The 26,458-nt window shown below is 34.8% G+C and overlaps 1 pseudogene; it reads left to right on the plus strand.

The window, feature by feature from the left end:
• The first annotated feature begins 3,711 nt into the window (after positions 1–3,711).
• Positions 3,712–26,198, plus strand: LOC108466136 (polygalacturonase-like; annotated as a pseudogene).
• The last annotated feature ends 260 nt before the right edge of the window (positions 26,199–26,458 follow it).

Raw genomic sequence — 26,458 nt, forward strand, 5'->3', positions numbered from 1 at the left:
GGGAGATTTTAACTAATAAACTGTACTAATTGACCCAACCAAAAATTCTAGAAAAACAATTTGTAGATGGATATATGAGTCTAGTTTCAGGGAAAATTTACGAAACTGATTTTTGAGTTTTGGAACTCAAGATATGATTTTTAAGGTTACAGTGACGCAGTTAGCCAGCTAGTCTGGAAATTTTTAAAATGGACTGTAAAAATAAGGGAATTAAGTCTGTTAACCCCTCGTGTCCGACTCCAGCAACGGTCTCGGGTACGGGGTGTTACAACGTCACCTTGCCACTTCATCACAGGCTCTTTCTGTGTCATATTTTATCCTCAGTTAAATATAAGGTCTATAGGCCAAAGTTCAAGTTCCTTTAAAAGAAAAACCAAAATAAATTGCAAGAGACAAGACTTGAACCCAGGCTCCTTTACAACCTTAATGACACCACAACCACTAGACCACATGCTTCCTTGTGACATTTATTTACCATAATAATTTCAAAGGCCTTCATCCAAGCACCCAGGGTTTTATTCACTTAATTACCAAAATTTTTGCTAAAGCCCGGATTTGAACCCAAGATTTCTCCAACACTTCTCAGGGCCATTAACCACTGAAGCAGACATTTAACTGTGTCATTTCCTTGTACAATTAAATGCTTATATACAACCTCCTTATGGACCCATACTAAAGGCCCAATACTTCTAGGCCCAAATTCTGGGTGTTTCATAGATAATTTTAGACAATTTAAAAACAATTTTTAAAGGGTTGTAATTGGATTTTTTGGTCTATTTCAAATTTTGGGATATTTTAATCTCTGTGTTTGCTTGTTTGGCTGAATTTGATGTTTGAATTATATGATACTGCCTATATGAGCTAACGAGACATTTTGCAGCTAGTACAGCTTGCCAAAATCCAGGTACGCCTTATTTCGCTTATTATATGACTTATAGTTTAATTTAGAAAAGCATGCTCTTAGGAGTAAATGCTTGTATGAAATATTTTTTACATGTATGGTGAGTATGGATGGTTGGTGTGATTTGCAGAGAATAACCTTGGTGGCTAATGTGTCACTCGAAATTTGAGTCAAACCGTCCTGGTCGTGTTTCGGGTGTCATATAGATCTTTACTCGACTAATCCAAATTCGAGCCTGATTTAAATTTTTTTACCATAAAAGGTCATATTAGTTTAAGAACTTGATAGCTTTTCTCAATTTAATACTTAAATTTAGATTCCATTAAAGTAGACTAAAATGATATTATTAAATTCTACTATGCCATCACCTGATTTTTTTAATTAATATTTTAATATATCTCTTGTATATTTTAGATTTTAAAATTTTAGGGGATGGCATCGTAAATTAAAAGTTTTACATCATCCGAATCCAAGTTCATGATAGAATTCCCCAATTTTGTCAAAGAAATATGTGGACCAAGATGAAAAAAAATTTATTTCATTTAAGACTAAATATTGGTTTATCCAATCTTAGTAACCTTAATGAAAATATTGTTGCTTTGTTGATTGCAAATTCGGTTAGATTATCGTGCCTACAATTCAGAAACATGAATTGCACGAGAAACCTTATCATAACAGGATTATCACTCTTCTTAGGGATTTCCATCCCTCAATTCTTCAACCAATATTGGAATCCATCCCATCATGGCCTCGCTCACACCGATGTAGCCTGAGTAAGTGTTTTTATTTAAAAAAAAACTCCAATCCCATAATCTTTAATGTTAAAAGAGGGTAAAACAAAGTGAATGATTTTTCCAATTCAATGTATCCATGAACGCCATGTTCTCACTGCCAATAATGGTTGGATTGGCGGTGGCTGTGATCTTAGACAACACGATAAAAGTGGAGAAATCGAAGAAAGATAGAAGGATGCCATGGGGGGGTTAAGTTTTGATCATTTAGAGGAGATAATAGGATTGAAGAATTTTATACTTTGCCTTTTAATCGTAATAGGTTTTTTCCACCAACCTAATTTTCCCAAAATTAGGCTTGGTAATTGCATATATTTTACCTATTTTTCCTTTGATAAATATAGGTAGTAAGAGAGGACAATTCGTGTAATTTTTCAAAATAATTTATGATTTTTTTATTAATTTATATTATTTAAATTATTAATTTATTTTATAATTTTGTTTTGTATTAGTGGCAAGAGTAATTTAAATGTGAATTTTTAAAGTTGTCAACATTGCTATTAATGTAAGGCCTTTACCTTTCGGCTGGTAAAGTGGTTGTTGACGATTATATGGATGAAAATCAACCCTCTCTTCCCCATTTATCTTCCTTCTCATTAAATTTTGTATTAGCCGGCATAGTACCGGCCTGTGGAAGCCTATGAGATGTAAATGAGCATCCTCTTTTCCAACATAATAATGCATTGCTTGGCTCCTCTGCTAAGGGTTCAATTTCCCATTTTTGGGAGCTCTCGAGCAGCTTTAGTTTGCCTATTTTTGCTCGAGCTTTTTGCATTTATTGGGTGCTTGAGGTGTGTCCATTGTAACAGTAGTGAAGGCATGACAAAACTCTACACGTCAAGGTCTAACCTCCTCAGCCCTAATGACTAAACACCAACATATGATAGAGTTTTCAACTTGATTCAAACAAAGTATGATTTTCTTTTGTAATTCATTTTGTATTTACATCTTATTTTGTACATTTATTCGAAACTTCATCCTCACTTGTAATTTATTTTTCATTCAATAGATACTATTTAAAAAAACCTTACCATTAAATTGAAATAAAATAAAAGCATACTTGCATATTATGTTTATTCTTTACAAAACAAAAAACAAAGATACTTAGTAGCATTATAACTACACTTGTATATCATTGCTGATACATGAAATAATTATATGAAATTGCAATGAGACTTTGAATTCAAGTAATCTACCCAACAGAGTTGGTTCCCCTTGGCTTATGATACCAACTCAGTCAAGGCAGGCTCAGTTTGTTTCATTGAAAATGGTGTCCGAAAAATATTTTCTACATTTTCCTGTGTTTGTTTCATGGAAAACAGTTTGGTCAATGGAAAATAACTTACAAGTCAACGAAAAATAAGCCCTTTTTTTTCCCTCTAGAATGACTTAACCTTTATGGGTGATTTTATTTTTATATAAAAATTAACTTAAGTCAAGCCTAATATTATTATATTATTAATAAATTTTATTTTTAAAAATATTTAAAATTAATAAAATATTATAATTTTCAATATTATTAAACATACATATTTAATTATCTATATCTAACCATATAATAAATTATTAATATAATATAGAAAGGAAATTAATAATGGATAATTTTATTCATCATTTTTTTATACAATGCCTAGAACTACTCATAACTCCTCCCCAACTCTTAATATAGGAGAGCATTAATGCCCTTCAACATGCTCGAACCCATAGTCTCCTGCATGTGCAACAAGGTCGATGCCAATCGAGCTAAGTCGACAATTTTATTCATCATTTTCATTTATATAGAGAAACCTTAAATAGTTATATTAATTCACGTGTTAGTTAATTAATTTTACTATATCAAGTTTGTTGTCAAATTAACGAGTTAATTCCTTCCAAAAAGAAAATAGAAGTGCTAATTATAGTAAGTAAAACTTGGTCATATTATTTAACCACGCTAATTAAAATAGAAAATGTTTAGTTGGTTATAATTTGGCCTTACTCTATCTATATAAGATGGTTTGAAACAAAATAAAAGACAGAAATCATTCTCTCTTTGAAGTAAAAAAAATTAAAGTATGGCTATTCAATTTAATTTTGTTTCATCCATGTTGATACTGGTACTTCTATCCATATCATCTGTTGAAGGTCAAGGAGGAGGAGGTGGTGGTGTTATTGATGTTGTTGCAAAGTTTGGTGCAAAGGCAGACGAGAAAACATATTTGAGTAAGGTAAGCAAAATATCATATAACTTTATAGTCAGTAGATAAAAGTATGCATAACTATTTTCCAAATCTCTTATCTTTATATGTATCTTTTTTATTTTTTATTTGGTTTTAGCAATTGTTGGATGCTTGGAAAGAAGCATGTGCCTCGACATCCCCGTCAAAAATTGTGATTCCTAAAGGGATATATTTTTTAAGTACAACTACCTTAGATGCTCCTTGCAAGGCTCCTATTGAGCTTCAAGTTGAAGGCACTATGAAGGCTCCAGCAGTGTAACAGCCTGATTTAGGGCCAAAACGGAACAGTCGTTTCGAAACCACAAATTTAAGGTTGAAAATTTTATGGCTAGGTGTTTAATTTGATGTTTAGGACTAAATTGAAATAGGTGAAAAATGTGTGTTCTAGTTCATAAAGTACTTGATTGAAATGGGGGCTTTAAGTAGTGGTTCTTAAATGGCAATTAGACCATTATACTTTATATGGACAAAAATGGGCAAGAATAGGACAAAATTTTAAAGAAAAGCCTTAAGGGTATTTTTGTCATTTGGTAATTAAAAGAAATAAAATGGGAAAAATAAGCCAAAATTTTGTCCATCCATCTTTTTCCTTGGCCATAATTGATTATTGGAAGAATGGAAATAAGTAATAGAGAGAAAAATCGCGGTTGAACCTTCAGAAAGATTGGATAATAAAGATTGTACGTAGCTACGTCACATGTATGGTGCTGAGTGCACATCATGTGTACAAGAGAGGTATGAGGTACTATATGGTAGCTAGGTCTCATGTGTGATACGAGATGTATACCATGTAGACAAGAGAGCTACGGGAGAGGATAAATGTAGCTAGGTCGCATGTGTGGTTCCAAGTGAAGGACACCATGTAGACAAGAGAGCTATGAGATAAACTGGCTAGGTCACATGGGTAGTACTAAGGTAGTACTAAGTGTTCACCATGTGTACAAGAGAGCCGAACTATATGAAATATGATGGGTGGATTTATGTGCTGAAACCACCAAGTATCGGGAATTGATCCGAAGTGTTCAACGGGATGATTTTGTGGTGACATTGTAATCATGGACGTATACTTGTGATGTATGAAATGTGGTAAAAATGAATTGTGATATGCATGTTAAAAGGAGGTTAATACAGAGAAAGTGTGAAAGAGTGAATTAGCAATAAAACTGTTTTGGACAGTTGCAGTAATGTGAATTTGAAAAATCACCAAAAATAGTAGGAATTTAATTAGGAGCTGAATAAGATATGAACTTAAATCTTAATGAGCCTATTTTCATGCAAAAGAAACAGAGCAAGTAAAGAAATCCTATATTTTGAGATATTTATATTTTTGTGAGGCTTGTTTAGAATGACTACGTGATCCCCTGTTCTGAATTTGAAAAATCATTAAAAAATTTTCAAAAATAATTGAGAAATATAGTTTATATGCCTAGATTCATAAAATTAGTCTAGATTTAAAGGAAACAAATTTTATGGCTATGTGACTTTTGTACTGGGAGAAAATCAATTCGTAGTGAACAGAGGTCAAACCAGTCGAGCTGTATAATAGGGGAAACTTCAACTAATAAACTGTACTAATTGGCTAAACCAAATATTCTATAACAATTTTAGTAAGAAGTAATATGAGTCTAGTTTTAGGAAAATTTTACGGATTTGAATTTTGAGTTTCGTAACTCAAGTTATGATTTATTCAGTGAACATGATGCAGGAGAGACAGCTTGACCAAATTGGAGTGAATATTGAAATTAAAAATAGATATACTTGATTTTTTTTGTAAACATATTAGATTCTTTAATTATTATTTATATACTTACTTACTAAGTTATAAGCTTACTTTTTTTTTTCTCTTCTGTCATATAGTGTCATCCAACAAGCATAGGAGTTAGAGATCATTGAAGATCTGCCCGCACTATCAATACTTTTGGTATTAGAACTAAATATTTTGAATAATGGCATGTATAGTAGACTTAGTTATTTTGTTACGTGTCATAATTGCCTAGGTATAAAATATTAGTTACAGTATTTGACAGATTATTTTGTATAAAGCCATTGAAATTGGCTAAAATTGTTAAAGGCATATGTTATAATGATTCATGATCTAATTGGATGCCATATTTTTGTCTCAGTTTTATTTAATGGTATGTATTATGATTTGGTAATACCTCATACCTTGTTTCAGCGTCGGATACGGGTAAGGGGTGTTACATTTAGTGGTATCAGAGCTATGGTTTAGTCAGTTCTCGAACTAATATAGTGTGTGTAAAAGTCTAGCTATACATGCCATAAATATACTGTGATAGTGTGGTGACTCCTGATCATTCTAAGCTGTGTTTTGTTTCAATATAGTAATGGATCCCGATGGAACTGCGGCTGATGCTGCTGCTAGTAATGCGCCGGCTCCCGCGCAAGGGACCGCGACTGTTGAAAGTAGACCTAAAACATTGAGACAGGGAGATGAGGCTCGGGATGCCTTTCTCCAAATGATGAACAATTGGTATACTGAGTTTATTCGAGCGAACCCAAATGCTCAACCTCGTCCACCCCCTATCATACCTCATACGGTTCCTGTAGCTGCTCAAGGCATAGATCTGGTAAGAATAAACAAGCCTCCGGTAAACAAGATTCGAAAACAAGGGGCCAAAGAGTTTAGAGCAAAGATCGATGATGATCCCGAGAAAGCAGAGTTCTAGCTTGAAAATTCTACCCGTGTATTTAATGAGCTCTCATGTACACCCGAGGAGTGTTTAAAGTGTGCTGTATCACTTTTGAGAGATTCGACTTACCATTGGTGGAAGACTTTGGTAGCAGTGGTTCCAAAAAGAAAGGGTTACTTGGGATTTCTTCCAGGAAGAATTCAGAAAGAAATACATAAGTCAGCGATTTATTGATCAAAAACAGAAGGAGCTCCTTGAATTGAAGCAGGGCAAGATGTCTGTGGCAGAGTATGAATGCGAATTTGTTAGACTCAGCAAGTATTCCTAGGAATGTGTGTCCACCGAGGCTATTATGTGCAAAAGATTTGAGGATGGCCTTGATGAGGATATTAAAGTGCTTGTGGGAATTCTAGAGCTGAAGGAATTTGTAGTATTGGTTGACCGAGATCTTAAAGTCGAAGAATTGAACAAGGAAAGAAGAAAAGTTGCTATTGAGGCCCAAGATGCCAGAAAGAGGCCGATAAGCAAGTCATTTCAATCTCAATCAAAGAGGTCCAAAGAGACAAACCCTCGAATGACAGTTTCAGCTGGGGATTCACACAGAGATCGTGGTAAGGCATATTCGGGGTCTAAAGCTCAAGCTACTTCAGTGGCAAGTATGGGTAATGTGCGGTCTAAAAAGGCCCAATGTCAGCAATGTGGCAGGCAACTTTTTGGTGAGTGTTGGGGAAATGAGCGAGCTTGTTTCAGGTGTGGTTCTCACGAGCATTTTATCAGAGACTATCCGGAGAAAGTTAAAGAAGAAAAATTTCAGGGTGTTAGACAGAGTACTACCGCCAGCAGAGGTAGACCACCGAGAAACACTGGAAGTGGGGCTAGCAGTAAAACTGTGATGAAAGATTCAGCGGCAAGATCAGAAGCTAGAGCGCCTGCTAGAGCTTATACCATACGTGCCCGAGAGGATGCATCATCTCCCGATGTGATTACTGGTACATTTTTTCTCTATGATACTATTGTTATTGCATTGATTGATCCTGGGTCTACTCATTCCTATATTTGTATGAATTTAGTGTCAAATAAGAAGTTTCCTATTGAGTTTACTGAGTTTACGATTAAAGTGTCGAACCCCTTAGGCCAATATGTGCTAGTTGATAAGGTTTGCAAGAATTGCCCATTAATGATTCAAGGTCACTGTTTTCCGGCTAATCTGATGCTGTTACCATTTGATGAGTTTGACGTTATCTTGGGAATGGACTGGTTGACATTGTATGATGCCAAGGTAAATTGTAAACAGAAAACACTAGAGTTGAAATGTGAAAATGGTGAAATTCTGTGGGTTGAAACAGATGAATCAAATAAATTGCCTATGGTGATTTCGCACATGTCTACACAGAAATACACAAGGAAAAGGTGTGAAGCTTATCTTGCCTATGTAATGAATACTGAGATGTCTGAAATGAAGCTTGAATTAGTACCGATAGTCTGTGAATTTCCAGATGTATTTCCAGAGGAATTGCTTGGGTTGCCTCCGAACTAAGAGATAGAGTTTGCCATTGATTTGTTACCGGGGACTGCACCGATCTCGATTGCTCCATATAGAATCGCTCTGACTGAATTAAAAGAATTGAAGGCTTAGTTGTATGAGTTAACAGACAAGGGATTTTTGAGACCGAGTTTTTCTCCTTGGTGTGCTCTTGTATTGTTCATAAAGAAGAAAGATGGCTCAATGAGGCTTTTCATTGATTACCTTCAACTAAATAAGGTGACTATAAAGAACAAGTACCCATTACCGAGGATTGACGATTTATTCGACCAGTTGAAGGGGGAATAGTGTTTTCAAAGATCGATTTGAGATCCGAATACTACCAATTAAGAGTTAAAGAGTCAGATGTGCTGAAAACTGCCTTTAGGACAAGGTATGGACATTATGAGTTCCTTGTGATGCCTTTCGGCTTAACTAATGCTCCAGCTATATTCATGGACTTGATGAACTGAATCTTTCAACCATATTTGGATAAGTTTGTGGTAGTGTTCATAGATGACATCCTAATTTATTCTCGGGATGAGTCTGAGCACGCCGGACACTTGAGAACCATATTACAGATCTTAAGAGAAAAGAAACTGTTTGCTAAGTTTAGCAAAAGTGAGTTCTAGCTTCGTGAAGTCAGATTTTTGGGACATATAGTCTCAGGTGATGGTATCCGGGTGGATCCGAGCAAAATTTCCTCCATCGTTGATTGGAAATCGCTAAAGAATGTATCCAAGGTTAGAAGCTTTTTAGGCTTGGCCGGGTATTATAGACATTTTGTCGAGGGATTTTCGATGATTGCCTCTCCTATGACTAAGTTGCTGCAAAAGAATGTTAAGTTTGAATGGACTGATAAATGTCAGCAGAGTTTTGAAAAGCTGAAAGCACGATTGACTGAAGCACCGATTTTAGTACAGCCCGAGCCGAGGAAGGAGTTCGTAATTTATAATGATGCATCATTGACAGGCCTTGGATGTGTGTTGATGCAAGAGGGTAAAGTGGTAGCTTATGCCTCGAGACAGTTAAAACCGCATGATCCTACACATGATTTGGAATTGGCAGCTATTGTCTTTGCCTCGAAGATCTGGCGTCATTATTTGTATTGTGAAAAATGCCGAATTTTTACTGATCACAAAAGTTTGAATTACTTGATGAATCAAAAGGATTTGAATCTGTGATAGCGGAGATGGCTTGAATTATTGAAAGATTATGAGCTAGTGATTGATTATCATCCAGGGAAGGTTAATATAGTTACTGACGCCTTGAGCAGGAAATCTCTTTTTACTTTAAGAGCCATGAATACGAGGTTAGCATTGTCTAATGATGGGTCAATCTTGGCAGAGATGAAGGCTAAACCGTTATTTCTCCAGCTAATTTGTGATGCTTAAAAGAATGATAGTGAGTTGCGAACCAAGAGAACTCAGTGCGAATCGGGTTACGACTCAGATTTTCGAGTTGGACCAAATGACTGTTTGATGTTTCGAGGCAGGATATGTGTACCAAAAAATGATGAATTGATTCAGAAGATATTACATAAGGCGCACAGTGGTTGTTTGTCAGTTCACCCTGGTAGCACAAAAATGTATAATGATTTAAAGAATTTATATTGGTGGCCATGCATGAAAAGGGACATTTCTGAATTTGTAACCAAGTGTTTGATCTGTCAACAAGTAAAACCTGAGCATCAAGTGCCTTCAAGATTACTCCAACCGGTGATGGTACCTGAGTGGAAATGGGATAGGGTTACCATGGATTTTGTAACCGGTTTGCCTTTAACTCCTAAAAAGAAGAATGTTGTCTGGGTAGTGGTTGATAGGTTAACAAAGTCGGCTCACTTTATATCGGTACTTACTGATTACTCACTTGATAAATTAGCTGAATTATATATTGTTGAAATTGTGAGGTTGCACGGGGTACCTATGTCTATAATATCAGATAGAGATCTGTAACACCCCATACCCGAGACCGCTGCCGGAGTCGGACACGAGGGGTTAACGGCTTAAACCATTCATTTTCACAGTCCATTTTAATATTTTCCAGACGACTGGCTAACTGCGTCACTGTCACCTTAAAAGTCATAACTTGAGTTCCACAACTTGAAAATCAGATTCGTAATTTTTCCCTGAAACTAGACTCATATATCCATCTACAGATTTTTTTCTAGAATTTTTGGTCAAGCAAATTAGTACAGTTTATTAGTTAAAATCTCCCCTATTCCAGGGTTCGACTACACTGACCTTCATGCATTACGAATTGTATATCTCCCTGTACAGGGCTTCAATATTGATGCCATTTCTTTCTATAGAAACTAGACTCAAAGAGGAATCTATACATATATGGAATGGCACCTAATTATCTCTGGTTAATTTACAATGAATTTCCAAAGTCGGAACAGGGACTCCAGAAACCGTTCTGGCCCTGTCTCACTAAAACTTAAATATCTCTTAACATACTATTCATATGATCGTTTCGTTACTCTCCTATGAAAATAGACTCGTCAAGGTTCGCTTACATAATTTATTCACTGTTTAATTCCATTCCTACTATTTTTAGTGAGTTTTCATATCCACGTCACTGCAGCTGACAGCATCCGCCTTTGAGGTAGACTTTACCTATTTCATAGTTTCCATGATTCCATTAGTCCTTTTGCATACACAGCACAAATCATGATCATGATTAACCATTCCAATGGCTAATCGTTTCCAAACACTTCCATACTTCTTAATGATCAACATACAACACGATTATAGTACTATGCTAAAAACGTATATAAGCCATTTTCGCATGGCTATCCAAATTTACACAAAATCCATGGGTACATGACCAAATATCCTCTCACTACTAGTCTATTCTATACATGCCATAAGATATTCCAAAACATAGCAGTACCAAACAGTGGATAGTGATAGTGTGACTAGTTGCTGACGATCCCCGAGCCTGTAGCTTCCAAATGAGATCTATAAAACAGAGAAAACAAAGTAAACGGAGTAAGCATTTCAATGCTTAGTAAGTTTCAAGCAGTGTCAACAGATAACAATCAAATTATAACATAGTTATTCGTATTTTTATCTCACTCTTCCTTCGGGCATACCATCCCTTTATCAAATATGCTCATCTCATCATATACAATAGGCAGATAAACTTTCACATCAAAGTGAGCTCATGGGACATAGATATATTGTATGATTTCACATAACCTCTCACACTGATCCGATGTCACATACTCATAGGAATAGTCTCATGGATTGCTCTCGTATGCATCACATAACTACCTTATGATTTAGTTCAAATCAAGCTCACATATAAACTTGGAGTACATACCTGTTTAACCTTTCGCATTGCGTATATTTATAAGCAATTCTTATTGCAAGTCTTACCCGGACATAATCTCCACATCGTAGTCATCGGGTCGTGCCGGACATAATCTCCACACGTAGTCATCGGGTCTCACCGGAACATATTTCAAGTTTCATGTACACTTAATCACATGTTTCAACATTCACATTAGCCATTCGGCTTTGCCACATATATATATACACTTTCACATTCATCACGTCGGCCATTAGGCCTTATCACATATATACACACTTTCACATTCATCACGTCGACCATTAGGCCTTATCACATATATACACACTTTCACATTCATCACGTCGGCCATTAGGCCTTATCACACATATACACACTTTCACATTCATCACATCGGCCATTAGGCCTTATCACATATATACATCTCATACATATTTCATATTTTTCTTGTGCATCAATTTCAGCAATAGCTTATAAGCAACTCAAATAGTTTCATCAAAGTTTACAACAAAATCACATATTCACTACATGCAGTTTTCCTGAGCAACAGTCACTAAATTGTTTATAACTGGAGCTACAAAACTCAAAATCAATTGCCGTTAATTTTCCCCGAATGTAGACTCATGTATCTTTCATCCATAAAATTTTCAGAATTTTAGGTGTGGCCAATCAATACCAGATTTTTCTTAAAGTTTTCCCCTGTTTCACTGTTTGACTAATCTGACCACTCCTCACTACGAATCAGATTTTTCATTGTACAGAATTCATAATGTGTTCTATTTGATTCCATTTGAAACTAGACTCGTTAAGGAGTCTAAGCATATAAATCTTATCTTATAACCATTTTTGTACAAATTATAATGATTTTCCAAAACAAATCAGGGAATTTCGAGTCAATCCGACATTGTCTCACAAAACTTTAAATATACCTTTATAGGAAATTCCTTTGCTTACATAGTTTCTTTTATAAGACACTAGATTCAATAAGCTTCATTTTCATATTTTATTCAACTTCAAACTCGCCTTCTACAATTTTTGGTGTATTTTCAAAGTTACAACACTGCAGTAACTCAAATCTGTCAAGACTAGTTCGGCACTTAAACTATATAAATTCATCCTTCTCGCTACTAAGTTTATACAATCTTTAAGTATACTAAAGTAAAGTTCAAACACTTGAAACTTACCTCGGATACTGTTGATCAATTTCAAAATGGCTATTCAATTATATTCGCCTTCCCACTATGCAAGATTGATTCCTTGAGCTCGTGAACTAAATCAACCAATTTAACAACTCAATTTACATTCGGCAATGTCATCACATACATAACAAAATTAGATTCATTTCTTAAACCATCCCTGACAATTCACCTTCCAAGAACCTTGATTCACTTTAAGCTAAACCACTTCATGGTATACATTTACACATTCGGCTAATATAAACAAGGTTAGCACTTAGCCGAAATAATTTCTTTAACATTTTAAATTTCATTCGGTCTAATCTCCATATCAACTACTAATTCACAATAAGAATCAAATCCAAAATCAGCTACTATAATATATATCTAAATGCCATGTAGCTACTTAGTTGATTATCAATTATCACTTAATTCACATATTAATACATAACATCTCACATTAGCAATTCATTTGTATTATTAGAATACAAGCTCAACATGTAACCTCATCCCTTTAGTTTTCCATTCAATAATCGAACACAAAGATCACATGCCTAACTCACTATCCAATCTTGATTTCTAACACAAATACTCTCCCTTAACCGAATGTCCATAACCAATTTGCAAAACATTTTCACTTCAACATAGCCGATTGTCATTAAGCAATTAAGCCACATCTATTCAATTTTTTACCAAGCTCAACTTATCTATAATCAACCTTCAATACACTAAAGCATCAAAAATAACAAAAAAGTACAACCATCCATGACCGAATGTCATCTTCATAAATTTACAAAAACATTTGCCATGAGCTAGCTTCTATACTTGATGACCACTCCAAATATACAAAGATTTTCAATGAAAGAGCATTAACATACCTTAATCCCAAGAATCACCTTGGCCGAACTTCCCCTCTTCTTAGCCCGGATTTAGTAACTTAGCACAAAAGCCTTCGGGACTTAGCCCGGACACCATTCGAATAATCATGCACATTTAACACTAAATTATGACACATTCGTATTTCATTTTCATTAGCAAAACTCAAATACAATACACTTATCACTCTTGCACATTTCGGTTCAATATTCACACACAAAGAGCATGATTTCGATTTACTTGAGACATGATCTAATCAAATCATAATTTAAGCTCTATTACTCAAGAACTTACTTCACCTTACCAACCCTTATGTTCATACACAAAAGATCAACTTAGCCAAAGGCCGGTAGCTCGTTTATCAACTGAGCGAATACTTACTTGCAAGGGCTCAACTAATTCAAGCACATATAGCTCTTACAATGCCATATCCTAGATATGGTCTTACATATTCTCACATCTCGAGCCGACGCCATGTCCCAGGCATGGTCTTACACATTATCTCAAATCAATGCCTTCGTCCTGCACGAGGTCTTACATGAATTCCACTTCACACACTTAGTGCCCACTGACCGATCTCGCACTCATAGTGCTCGGTTAAAGGGATTTACACACGCACAGTGCCTCTAATCATTCACACACATAGTGCTCTTATTCATTTGTTATTACTCATTGAAATGACTTACCCAAGTCTATAAACATCACGTATGTACACTTTTAAACATATCGTCTCATATAAATTTGAATTCGTATAATAATGAACACTTAAACTTTGCTCAATTTACCGGCACGAAGCCTACTAGGCACGGAGGCCCGAATACACGTCACCAGCGCGATTGCTCTTCGGGACCTAGCCCGGATACATCACTAGCACGAATGCTCTTCGGAACTTAGTCCGGATACATCACTAGCACGAATGCTCCTCGGAACTTAGTCCGGATACATCACTAGCACGAATGCTCCTCGGAACTTAGTCCGGATAAATCACTAGCACGAATGCTCCTCGGAACTTAGTCCGGATACATCACTAGCACGAATGCTCCTCGAAACTTAGTCCGGATACATCACTAGCACGAATGCTCTTCGGAACTTAGCCCGGATACATCATTATACATGTACATATACACATATAGCAATACACATTAGTATATCATTTATATTACTTGAATACAACACAACATACTTATCGACCATTCAACTTCCAGTTCCATAGCCATATACAAAAATCACATTTATAGTCATAACACTCTTTCAAAATTGCATCACTTATACTCTTAATTCAATCCAAATTGAAATTCAAATACGAGTACATGATACGTACCTGATCAACTCAATAATCTAGGCATATCTAAGTGAAATTATATCGCAAATTCCCATAGTCAGAAGCTTGCTACAGCTCGATCGGGATCAAGATTCATTACAATACAACAACCACATTTTAATAGTCAAAAATCATCACACTATCGTTTTATCACTTTATGGCATGTATAAATAGACTCACGCGTGCTACGTTAGTCCTAGAATCGACTAAACCGTAGCTCTGATACCAATAAAATTGTAACACCCCGTACCCGAGACCGCTGCCGGAGTCGGACACGAGGGGTTAACGGCTTAAACCATTCATTTTCACAGTCCATTTTAATATTTTCCAGACGACTGGCTAACTGCGTCACTGTCACCTTAAAAGTCATAACTTGAGTTCCACAACTCGAAAATCAGATTCGTAATTTTTCCCTGAAACTAGACTCATATATCCATCTACAGATTTTTTTCTAGAATTTTTGGTCGAGCCAATTAGTACAGTTTATTAGTTAAAGTCTCCCCTATTCCAGGGTTCGACTACACTGACCTTCATGCATTACGAATTGGATATCTCCCTGTACAGGGCTTCAATATTGATGCCATTTGTTTCTATAGAAACTAGACTCAAAGAGGAATCTATACATATATGGCATGGCACCTAATTATCTCTGGTTAATTTACAATGAATTTCCAAAGTCGGAACAGGGACTCCAGAAACCGTTCTGGCCCTGTCTCACTAAAACTTAAATATCTCTTAACATACTATTCATATGATTGTTTCGTTACTCTCCTATGAAAATAGACTCGTCAAGGTTCACTTACATAATTTATTCACTGTTTAATTCCATTCCTACTATTTTTAGTGAGTTTTCATATCCACGTCACTGCAGCTGACAGCATCCGCCTTTGAGGTAGACTTTACCTATTTCATAGTTTCCATGATTCCATTAGTCCTTTTTGCATACACAGCACAAATCATGATCATGATTAACCATTCCAATGGCTAATCGTTTCCAAACACTTCCATACTTCTTAATGATCAACATACAACACGATTATAGTACTATGCTAAAAACGTATATAAGCCATTTTCGCATGGCTATCCAAATTTACACAAAATCCATGGGTACATGACCAAATATCCTCTCACTACTAGTCTATTCTATACATGCCATAAGATATTCCAAAACATAGCAGTACCAAACAGTGGATAGTGATAGTGTGACTAGTTCTTGACGATCCCGAGCCTGTAGCTTCCAAATGAGATCTATAAAACAGAGAAAACAAAGTAAACGGAGTAAGCATTTCAATGCTTAGTAAGTTTCAAGCAGTGTCAACAGATAACAATCAAATTATAACATAGTTATTCGTATTTTTATCTCACTCTTCCTTGGGCATACCATCCCTTTACCAAATATGCACATCTCATCATATACAATAGGCGATAAACTTTCACATCAAAGTGAGCTCATGGGACATAGATATATTGTATGATTTCACATAACCTCTCACACCGATCCGATGTCACATACTCATAGGAATAGTCTCATGGATTGCTCTCGTATGCATCACATAACTACCTTATGATTTAGTTCAAATCAAGCTCACATATAAACTTGGAGTACATACCTGTTTAACCTTTCGCATTGCGTATATTTATAAGCAATTCTTATTGCGAAGTCTTACCCGGACATAATCTCCACACGTAGTCATCGGGTCGTACCCGGACATAATCTCCACACGTAGTCATCGGGTCTCACCCGGAACATATTTCCAAGTTTCATGTACACTTAATCACATGTTTCAACATTCACATTAGCCATTCGGCTTTGCCACATATATATATATACTTTCACATTCATCACGTCGGCCATTAGGCCTTATCACATATATACACACTTTCACATTCATCACGTCGGCCATTAGGCCTTATCACATATATACACACTTTCACATTCATCACGTCGGCCATTAGGCCTTATCACACATATACACACTTTCACATTCATCACATCGGCCATTAGGCCTTATCACACATATACACACTTTCACATTCATCACATCGGCCATTAGGCCTTATCACATATATACATCTCATACATATTTCATATTTTTCTTGTGCATCAATTTCAGCAATAGCTTATAAGCAACTCAAATAGTTTCATCAAAGTTTACAACAAAATCACATATTCACTACATGCAGTTTTCCTGAGCAACAGTCACTAAATTGTTTATAACTGGAGCTACAAAACTCAAAATCAATTGCCGTTAATTTTCCCCGAATGTAGACTCATGTATCTTTCATCCATAAAATTTTCAGAATTTTAGATGTGGCCAATAAATACCAGATTTTTCTTAAAGTTTTCCCTTGTTTCACTGTTTGACTAATCTGACCACTCCTCACTACGAATCAGATTTTTCATTGTACAGAATTCATAATGTGTTCTATTTGATTCCATTTGAAACTAGACTCGTTAAGGAGTCTAAGCATATAAATCTTATCTTATAACCATTTTTGTACAAATTATAATGATTTTCCAAAACAAATCAGGGAATTTCGAGTCAATCCGACATTGTCTCACAAAACTTTAAATATACCTTTATAGGAAATTCCTTTGCTTACATAGTTTCTTTTATAAGACACTAGATTCAATAAGCTTCATTTTCATATTTTATTCAACTTCGAACTCGCCTTCTACAATTTTTGGTGTATTTTCAAAGTTACAACACTGCAGTAACTCAAATCTGTCAAGACTAGTTCGGCACTTAAACTATATAAATTCATCCTTCTCGCTACTAAGTTTATACAATCTTTAAGTATACTAAAGTAAAGTTCAAACACTTGAGAACTTACCTCGGATACTGTTGATCAATTTCAAAATGGCTATTCAATTATATTCGCCTTTCCGCTATGCAAGATTGATTCCTTGAGCTCGTGAACTAAATCAACCAATTTAACAACTCAATTTACATTCGCAATGTCATCACATACATAACAAAATTAGATTCATTTCTTAAACCATCCCCGGCAATTCACCTTCCAAGAACCTTGATTCACTTTAAGCTAAACCACTTCATGGTATACATTTACACATTCGGCTAATATAAACAAGGTTAGCACTTAGCCGAAATAATTTCTTTAACATTTTAAATTTCATTCGGTCTAATCTCCATATCAACTACTAATTCACAATAAGAATCAAATCCAAAATCAGCTACTATAATATATATCTAAATGCCATGTAGCTACTTAGTTGATTATCAATTATCACTTAATTCACATATTAATACATAACATCTCACATTAGCAATTCATTTGTATTATTCGAATACAAGCTCAACATGTAACCTCATCCCTTTAGTTTTCCATTCAATAATCGAACACAAAGATCACATGCCTAACTCACTATCCAATCTTGATTTCTAACACAAATACTCTCCCTTAACCGAATGTCCATAACCAATTTGCAAAACATTTTCACTTCAACATAGCCGATTGTCATTAAGCAATTAAGCCACATCTATTCAATTTTTACCAAGCTCAACTTATCTATAATCAACCTTCAATACACTAAAGCATCAAAAACAACAAAAAAATACAACCATCCATGACCGAATGTCATCTTCATAAATTTACAAAACATTTGCCATGAGCTAGCTTCTATACTTGATGACCACTCCAAATATACAAAGATTTTCAATGAAAGAGCATTAACATACCTTAATCCCAAGAATCACCTTGGCGAACTTCCCTCTTCTTCCTCCTTCAATTCACGGCCAAGAAGAACCAACTTCTTCTTTTCTTTCTTTCTCAAGTCACGGCTAAAAGGGGGAAAGAACATGGATGAGACAACTTTTTTTTTTTTTCTCATCACCCTTCCCATTCAATTCTTTATTACAAACCCTTTATTATTTTCTTTCTCCCATAACCCACTAACACAACATGTTTCCAACATGTTTCACCCCATAACATTTTGTCCATCCTCATGCTCATGGCGGCCACTACTAGTTAGGGGGAAAATTGACATGCAAGTCCTCCCTTTTGACTACATGCACTATTAGATCCTTGTAGATTAGCCTATCACATTTCAAAAGTGTCACACAAGTCCTTTTGACTAAATTCACATGCAATTTACTAAATCAAAGCTTAAAATTTTTGCACATTCATATTCACATATTTTAGACCATAAATATCACATCCAAATAATTTGGTGACTCGGTTTAGCGGTCCCGAAACCGCTTTCCGACTAGGGTCACTTTAGGGCTGTCACAAGATCCGAGGTTTACCTCGAGATTTTGGAAAAAATTACAAGAAGCTTTGGGTACAAAATTGAATTTTAGTACCGCATTTCATCCACAATCAGATGGTCAGTCAGAAAGAATAATCCAAGTACTCAAGGATATGCTTAGATGCCGTGTTTTAGAATTTGAAGGCAGTTGGAAGAAATATCTACCTTTGGTTGAATTTGCCTACAATAATAGTTTTCAGTCGAGTATACAGATGGCACCGTACGAAGCCTTGTATGGTCACAAGTGTCGGAATCCTTTATATTGGACTGAACTTAGTGAGAAATAGATTCACGGAGTTGATTTAGTTAAAGAAACCAAAGAGAAAGTAAAAGTAATCCGTGATTGCTTGAATGCTGCTTCAGATCGAAAAAAGACATATGCAGATTTAAAAAGAAAAGAGATTGAATTTCAGGTGGGTGATAAAATGTTCTTGAAGGTATCACCATGGAAGAAGATTCTGAGATTTAGCCGAAAAGGCAAGTTGAGTCCGCGTTTTATTAGGTCGTACAAGATTATTGAAAGGATTGGACTAGTGGCATATTGGTTGGCCTTATCGGCAGAGCTAGAAAGAATTCATAACGTGTTTTATGTATCAATGTTTCGATGTTATCGTTCTGATCCTTTACATGCGATTTCTCCAATAGAAATTGAGATTCAATCGGACTTGACCTATGATGAGGAACCGATTAAGATTTTGGCTCGAGAAGTGAAACAGTTGAGGAAGAAAAGTATAGCTTTAGTGGAAGTGTTATGGCAAAGACATGGGGTAGAAGAAGCTACGTGGGAACCGGAGGAAGCCATGAGAAAACAGTACCCAAACCCCTTTACCGGTAAGATTTTCAGGGATGAAAATCCCTAAAGGGGGGAGAGTTGTAACAGCCCAATTTAGGGCCAAAACGGAACAGTGGTTTCGAAACCACGAATCCGAGGTTGAAAATTTTATGGCTAGGTGTTTAATTTGATGTTTAGGACTAAATTGAAATAGGTGAAAAATGTGTATTCTAGTTCATAAAGTACTCGATTAAAATGGGGGTTTTAAGTAGAGGTCCTTAAATGGCAATTAGACCATTATACTTTATATGGACAAAAATGGGCATGAATAGGACAATTTTAAAGAAAGGCCTTAAGGGTATTTTTGTCATTTGGTAATTAAAAGAAATAAAATGAGAAAAATAAGCCAAAATTTTGTCCATCCATCTTCTTCCTTGGCCGAACCTTGTAGGTCCACCATAGCTAGGGTTTTTTCCAAGCTTTCAAGCTCAATAGTAAGTGAATTCAAGCTCCATTTTTAATGTTCTTTACATTTTTGAAATCCTCGTAGCTCGGTTTACCTATTTCTACCATTATTTCGAGTTAGGGTTTGTGTTTAAAAATTTACCCATGAAATATATGCATGTATTTTGATGTTTGATGGTAGAATATGAATGTTTGAATTTAGGAGAACGATCTTTTCTAAACGATTTTTAGCGAAAACGAGCAAAACGACTTAATCGGTAAAAATACCTATTGTTCATAACTATGTGTTAGAGTGAGAATTTGATGTTGCCATAGAAGGGAAAAATGATCAGCATGTCATAAAACATAAGAATACGGGCTGAAATTAAATTTTCGAGCCTAGGGGCAAAATTCTAATTTTCTAAAAGTTAGGGAGCAAAAACATAATTTTTCCATAATGTGATTTTTGGATTGAAATAGATAGTATAAGTGTTAAATGAGCTAAATGTGTTGTTATAGATCAAGAAAGGCGTGGAATCGACCTCGAACGGGGGAAGGAAAAGATTTTAGACTAAAGTGGAAAATTTCCATATTTTGCACCGAGGTAAGTTTGTATGTAAATAATGCATTATCTTTATTTATGTTTTTATATTTCAGCATATTTTATATATTTTAGCTGATTTTGAACCATAATTGATTATTGGGAGAATGGAAATAAGTAATAGAGAGAAAAATCACGGTTGAACCTTCGAAAAGATTGGATAATAAAGATGGTACGTAGCTAGGTCACATGTATGGTGCTGAGTGCACATCATGTGTACAAGTGAGGTACGAGGAACTATATGGTAGCTAGGTCTCATGTGTGATACGAGATGTATACCATGTAGACAAGAGAGCTATGGGAGAGGAAAAATGTAGCTAGGTCGCATGTGTGGTTCCAAGTGAAGGACACCATGTAGACAAGAGAGCTATGAGATAAACTGGCTAGGTCACATAGGTAGTACTAAGTGTTCACCATGTATACAAGAGAGCCGAACTATATGAAATATGATGGGTGGAGCTATGTGATGAAACCACTGAGTATCGAGAATTGATCCGAAGTGTTCAACGGGATGATTTTATGGTGACATTGTAATCATGGACCTATACTTGTGATGTATGAAATGTGGTGAAAATGAATTGTGATATGTGTCGAAACCATTTTTTTGAAAAAATGGGAATCGACTTTGTTTGAAAGTGAAAATTAAAATGGGAGTCGCCACCGATCTTTATTTGGTGTGATCGAATCACCTTTGTTTTAATAAAACAATTTTAGTTTACTAAAACGACATTTTGGTCTACGAAATTCAAGAGAACAAGTTCGGGAGTCTGTTACGTGTGGGGAAGGATTAGCACCCTCGACACGCCCAAAAATTGGTACCGAATTGATTAGTTAGTGTCTTAATGTCAAAAATTAAAAATTGGGAATGGATTTGAAATACGATCTTTTTTATTAACATCGACTTTAAAATTCTTGAATTAGCTCAAAACGATTGCTTAAAGATTTCCTTATCCCGAGATATCGGAGTATCACATCCCGTAAGTTAGGACACAATACCATGAATTCCTGAGTGCAAGGTCGTCTTTAATTTAAATTGAAATCCCGTGTATTTTAAAACTCGAAAAGGATATTTAGATATTTTAGAAACAACGAGAAAATCAAAACCCTGTAAGTTAGGGCACAATTTCTCGATATTTCAAAATGCAAAACATTGCCTTATTTGGAAAATTTCATTTTTGAATAGTAGCGAATACAATATTTAAAAGACGTGTATTATTTATTTAGGTTAAAATAAAGCGATTTGTTGGATAAATGTATTGGGGTTTAATTTATGATATGACTTAGACTAGATGAAACAAAATATAGCCTAGAGCATGGAATAATACAACATGAATACCATATTATACAAGTAAATGACAATAAAGAAAATACGCATAAACTAAATCTAATACACACAATGGTAATAATCATATAACATATGTCACTTAAATTCTAATCTTAACAATCAAAAGATGAAATAAAATAAAATAACATAGAGCAATTTCAAGTAAATAATAGTTTCAAACAATGTATAAGAATAATTCAAAATGAATAAATAAAAGAAATCTCAAATAAATAATATAGACAAACTTAAAGTAAATAATAGTAAAACAATTTGAAATAAACTATATATAAAACTTTGAATAAATAACATATAAAATAATTTTAACTACATGATATATAAAAATTTAAAATATGTAAAACTTTAAAATACATGGTATATAATAAAAACATAAAATAAATAATATACAAGATAATTAAAAAAATGATATGTAATAAGACCATTTAAAGTGACTAATTAAGAAAATGTATATTCATAACCTAGAATAATGTACAATAAAACAATTTGAAAAGAATACCATAACTCAATTTTAAATAAATGATACATAGAATGTACCTTTTTAAGAACTAAAAAATATATATATAATTATTTAATAGAATACATGTTCTTCTAAAAAATAAATAAGTAAAATATACAAAATAGTTTGATATTAGTAGGTTAGGGATTAAATTAAAAATAAAATACAACTAGAGTGATGAATTTTAAAAGAAAGAGGGTCTGAATGGAACGTATGCAGAGAAAGAGGGACTTATTAGGAGAATATCCCAGCCCTTATGCGCTTTAAATCATGCAGGACCAAAATGCGACTAGCGTAAAATCCATGGGGCTAAATTAAAGTGCAAAATTAAGAACCAAAGGGGGATATTGAAAACGAGTAGCAAAACTGAAGGACCCATAGTGCAAATGACCCACTTTAGCCTTGAAAACAATGCTGCCATTTCATTTTTTTATTAAGGCCAATTTTTTTCATTTCTGCATTCCCCTTTTTTTAAAAAAAACAGAGAGTTCTTTTTACTCTCTCCCTCTACCTTTTCCTTTGGTCACCGAGGGTGCGATTCACCACCGCACCGATCGCCATAAGCGGTGGTCGGAGGTGCGATAATGGGCTCTTTAGCCCCTATTTAAACACGCCTAAAGGCCCCCCTTTTTAGCCTTGAAAATATTAAGAAAAGAAGACTCCTCTCCCCCCTTTTTGGACTCGAGTCTGGCGAAAGAGAAGAAGGCTCCGTTGGCGCGATCACGGAGTAAATCGGGTAAGTTCCCATTTCTTATTTTATTTTTGTCTATTTCGTATAAAAATAAATAACAAAAAAGAATCAATGAACTCAGAACATAAAACGAGAATGGAAATAAAATCAACCTCTTTGTTTTTTTTGCTATTGTGATTGCTTAATGTGTGTAAACCATTACAAAAGGCCATATTTTGATTTTTATAGCCGGATAGTAAACTGTTTGTTTTTATTTCTTTGTCGTTTCTGCGTTGTTTTCTTTCTTGTTGTCTTGCTACCGTTTTTGTCTCTTTGTTTGTTATTTTCTTTTGTTTGCGTGCTGGTATCACTTTGCAGGTGACGTGAGCGTGTGAGGCTAGTGGTTGGTGCCCCGAATGGTGGTGGCGCACGTGGCAGAGGAGGCATGCGGCGGCTGAGGCTGAAGGAGGCTAGAGTTGCTGAAGTGTTTTTGGTAGTTGGGCTAGGGTTTCTAAACTTTTGGGCTTGTTGGGTTTAGTAATTGGGTTATCTGTAAATGGACTATAAATTGAACTTTTATTACTTGTTATTTAGGTTTATTGTCTTGGGCCAAAAATTGGCCATTACAATATGCATGTTAAAAGGAGGTTAATACAAAGAAAGTGTGAAAGAGTGAATTAACAATAAAACTGTTTTGGACAGTTGCACTAATGTGAATTTGAAAAATCACCAAAAATAGTAGGAATTTAATTAGGGGCTGAATGAGATATGAAATTAAAGCTTAATGAGTCTATTTTCATGCAAAAGAAACATAGCAAGTAAAGAAATCCTATATTTTGAGATATTTATATTTTTGTGGGGCTTGTTCAGAATGACTACGTGATCCCCTGTTCTGACTTTGAAAAATCATTAAAAATTTTTCAAAAATAATTGAGAAATATAGTTTATATGCCTACATTTCTAAAATTGGTATAGATTTAAAGGAAACAAATTTTATGGCTATGTGACTTTTGTACTAGGAGAAAATCAATTCGTAGTGAACAAAGGTCAGATTAGTCGAGCTGTATAACAGGGGAAACTTTAACTAATAAAATGTACTAATTGGCTGAACCAAAAATTCTAGAACAATTTTAGAAAGAATTAATATGAGTCTAGTTTTAGGAAAATTTTACGGATTTGAATTTTGAGTTTTGTAACTCAAGTTATGATTTATTCAGTGAACATGACGCAGGAGAGACAGCTTGACCAAATTGGAGTGAATAGTGAAATTAAAAATAGATATACTTGAGTTATTTTGTAAACATATTAGATTCCTTAATTATTATTTATATACTTACTTACTAAGTTATAATCTTACTTTCTTTTCACTCTTCTGTCTTATAGTGTCATCCAGCAAGCACAGGAGTTAGAGATCATTGAAGACCTTCCCGCACTATCAGTACTTTTGGTATTAGAACTAAACATTTTGAATTGTGGCATGTATAGTAGACTTAGTTATTTTGTTACGTGCCATAATTGCCTAGGTACAAAATATTAGTTATAGTATTTGACAGATTATTTTGTACAAAGCCATTGAAATTGGCTAATATTGTTAAAGGCATATGTTATAATGATTCATGATCTAATTGGATGCCATATTTTTGTCTCGGTTTTATTTAATGGTATGTATTATGATTTGGTAATACCTCGTACCGTATTCCAGCGTCGGATATGGGTAAGGGGTGTTACAGGCAGACCCTGGTGCTTTCAAGGATCCTAAATGGATTGCCTTCAATAGAATTGAAAATTTCAAATTGTCTGGCGGAGGAGGTTTCGATGGCCAAGGAACCACTGCTTATAAAAGGGAAGGTTGCAAAGGTCATGATTATTGTGGTTCACTTCCTATTGTAAGTTATTTTCTTATTGAGAAGTTATGACTTTTGTTTTTATAAATAGAATTAAGTAATAATTATTTTTGGTTTCGTTCTGGAATTAAACAGAACCTAAGGTTTGATTTTTTAACCAACGCAATGATACAAGATATAACTACCAAAGACAGCAACTAGTTCCATGCTAATGTTCTAGGATGCAAAAACATTACTTTCGAACGTTTCACCGTATCTGCACCTAACGAAAGCCCAAACACAGATGGGATTCACATTGGGAGATCAGATGGGGTCAATGTTCTTAACTCGAAGATAAAAACTGGTGATGATTGTGTTTCAATAGGGGTGGTTCCAAAAATTTGGTTATCAATGGTGTAACTTGTGGACCAAGACATGCTATCAGTATTAGCAGTCTCGGATTGTTTAAAAAAGAAGAACCCATTGATGGAGTTACAGTAAAAAACTGCACCATGACTAATACTTCCAACGGTGTTAGAATCAAAACTTGGCCAGGTGCTGAACCTGGCACTTGTTCGAACATTCACTTTGAGGATATTACCGTGGCCAATGTCAGTTCTCCTATTATAATTGATCAAAAATATTGCCCATGGAACAAATGCAAAATAAATGTATGTACATATTTATCAAAATCGTAAGAGAGTAAAAAAAGTTAATCGGTCATTGAATCATTATTTTGTTGATGCAGGAAGAATCAAAAGTTAAACTAAGCTACATTAGCTTCAAAAACATTCACGGCACTTCTACGCGTCCAGAAGCTGTCAAGATTATTTGTAGTGATACTTTGCCTTGTGAAAATGTGGAACTTGCAGACATTGAAATTACGCACAGTGGACCGAATGGACCTTCAGTATCACAATGTTCGAATGTAAAGCCTAAAGTTAGTGGCAAACAAAATCCAGCTGCATGTTCCACCCCTATCCAGGCAAAACCTACCCTGACCGCTTAATCAGTAGCATAGGTATAAATATTTTTGATGACGTTGTAACTCCTATAATTATATTTATTTTTGCAATCAAATTTTGTTTTATTTTATATTCTATGTTATTAAGAATATTTTTCTTAAACTTAATGATTTTTAAAAATACACATCAACAAAAAATATTGCAATGTGATAACATTTTATGCGATTAGGCTTATGATATAATTATTTTAGAATCTTCTTGAGCCAAATACTATTTAATTACTTTTTATTTATAAAATTAGCAT

This window comes from Gossypium arboreum, chromosome 2 (assembly GCF_025698485.1).
Source record: "Gossypium arboreum isolate Shixiya-1 chromosome 2, ASM2569848v2, whole genome shotgun sequence".
NCBI classification, from domain to species: Eukaryota; Viridiplantae; Streptophyta; class Magnoliopsida; order Malvales; family Malvaceae; genus Gossypium; species Gossypium arboreum.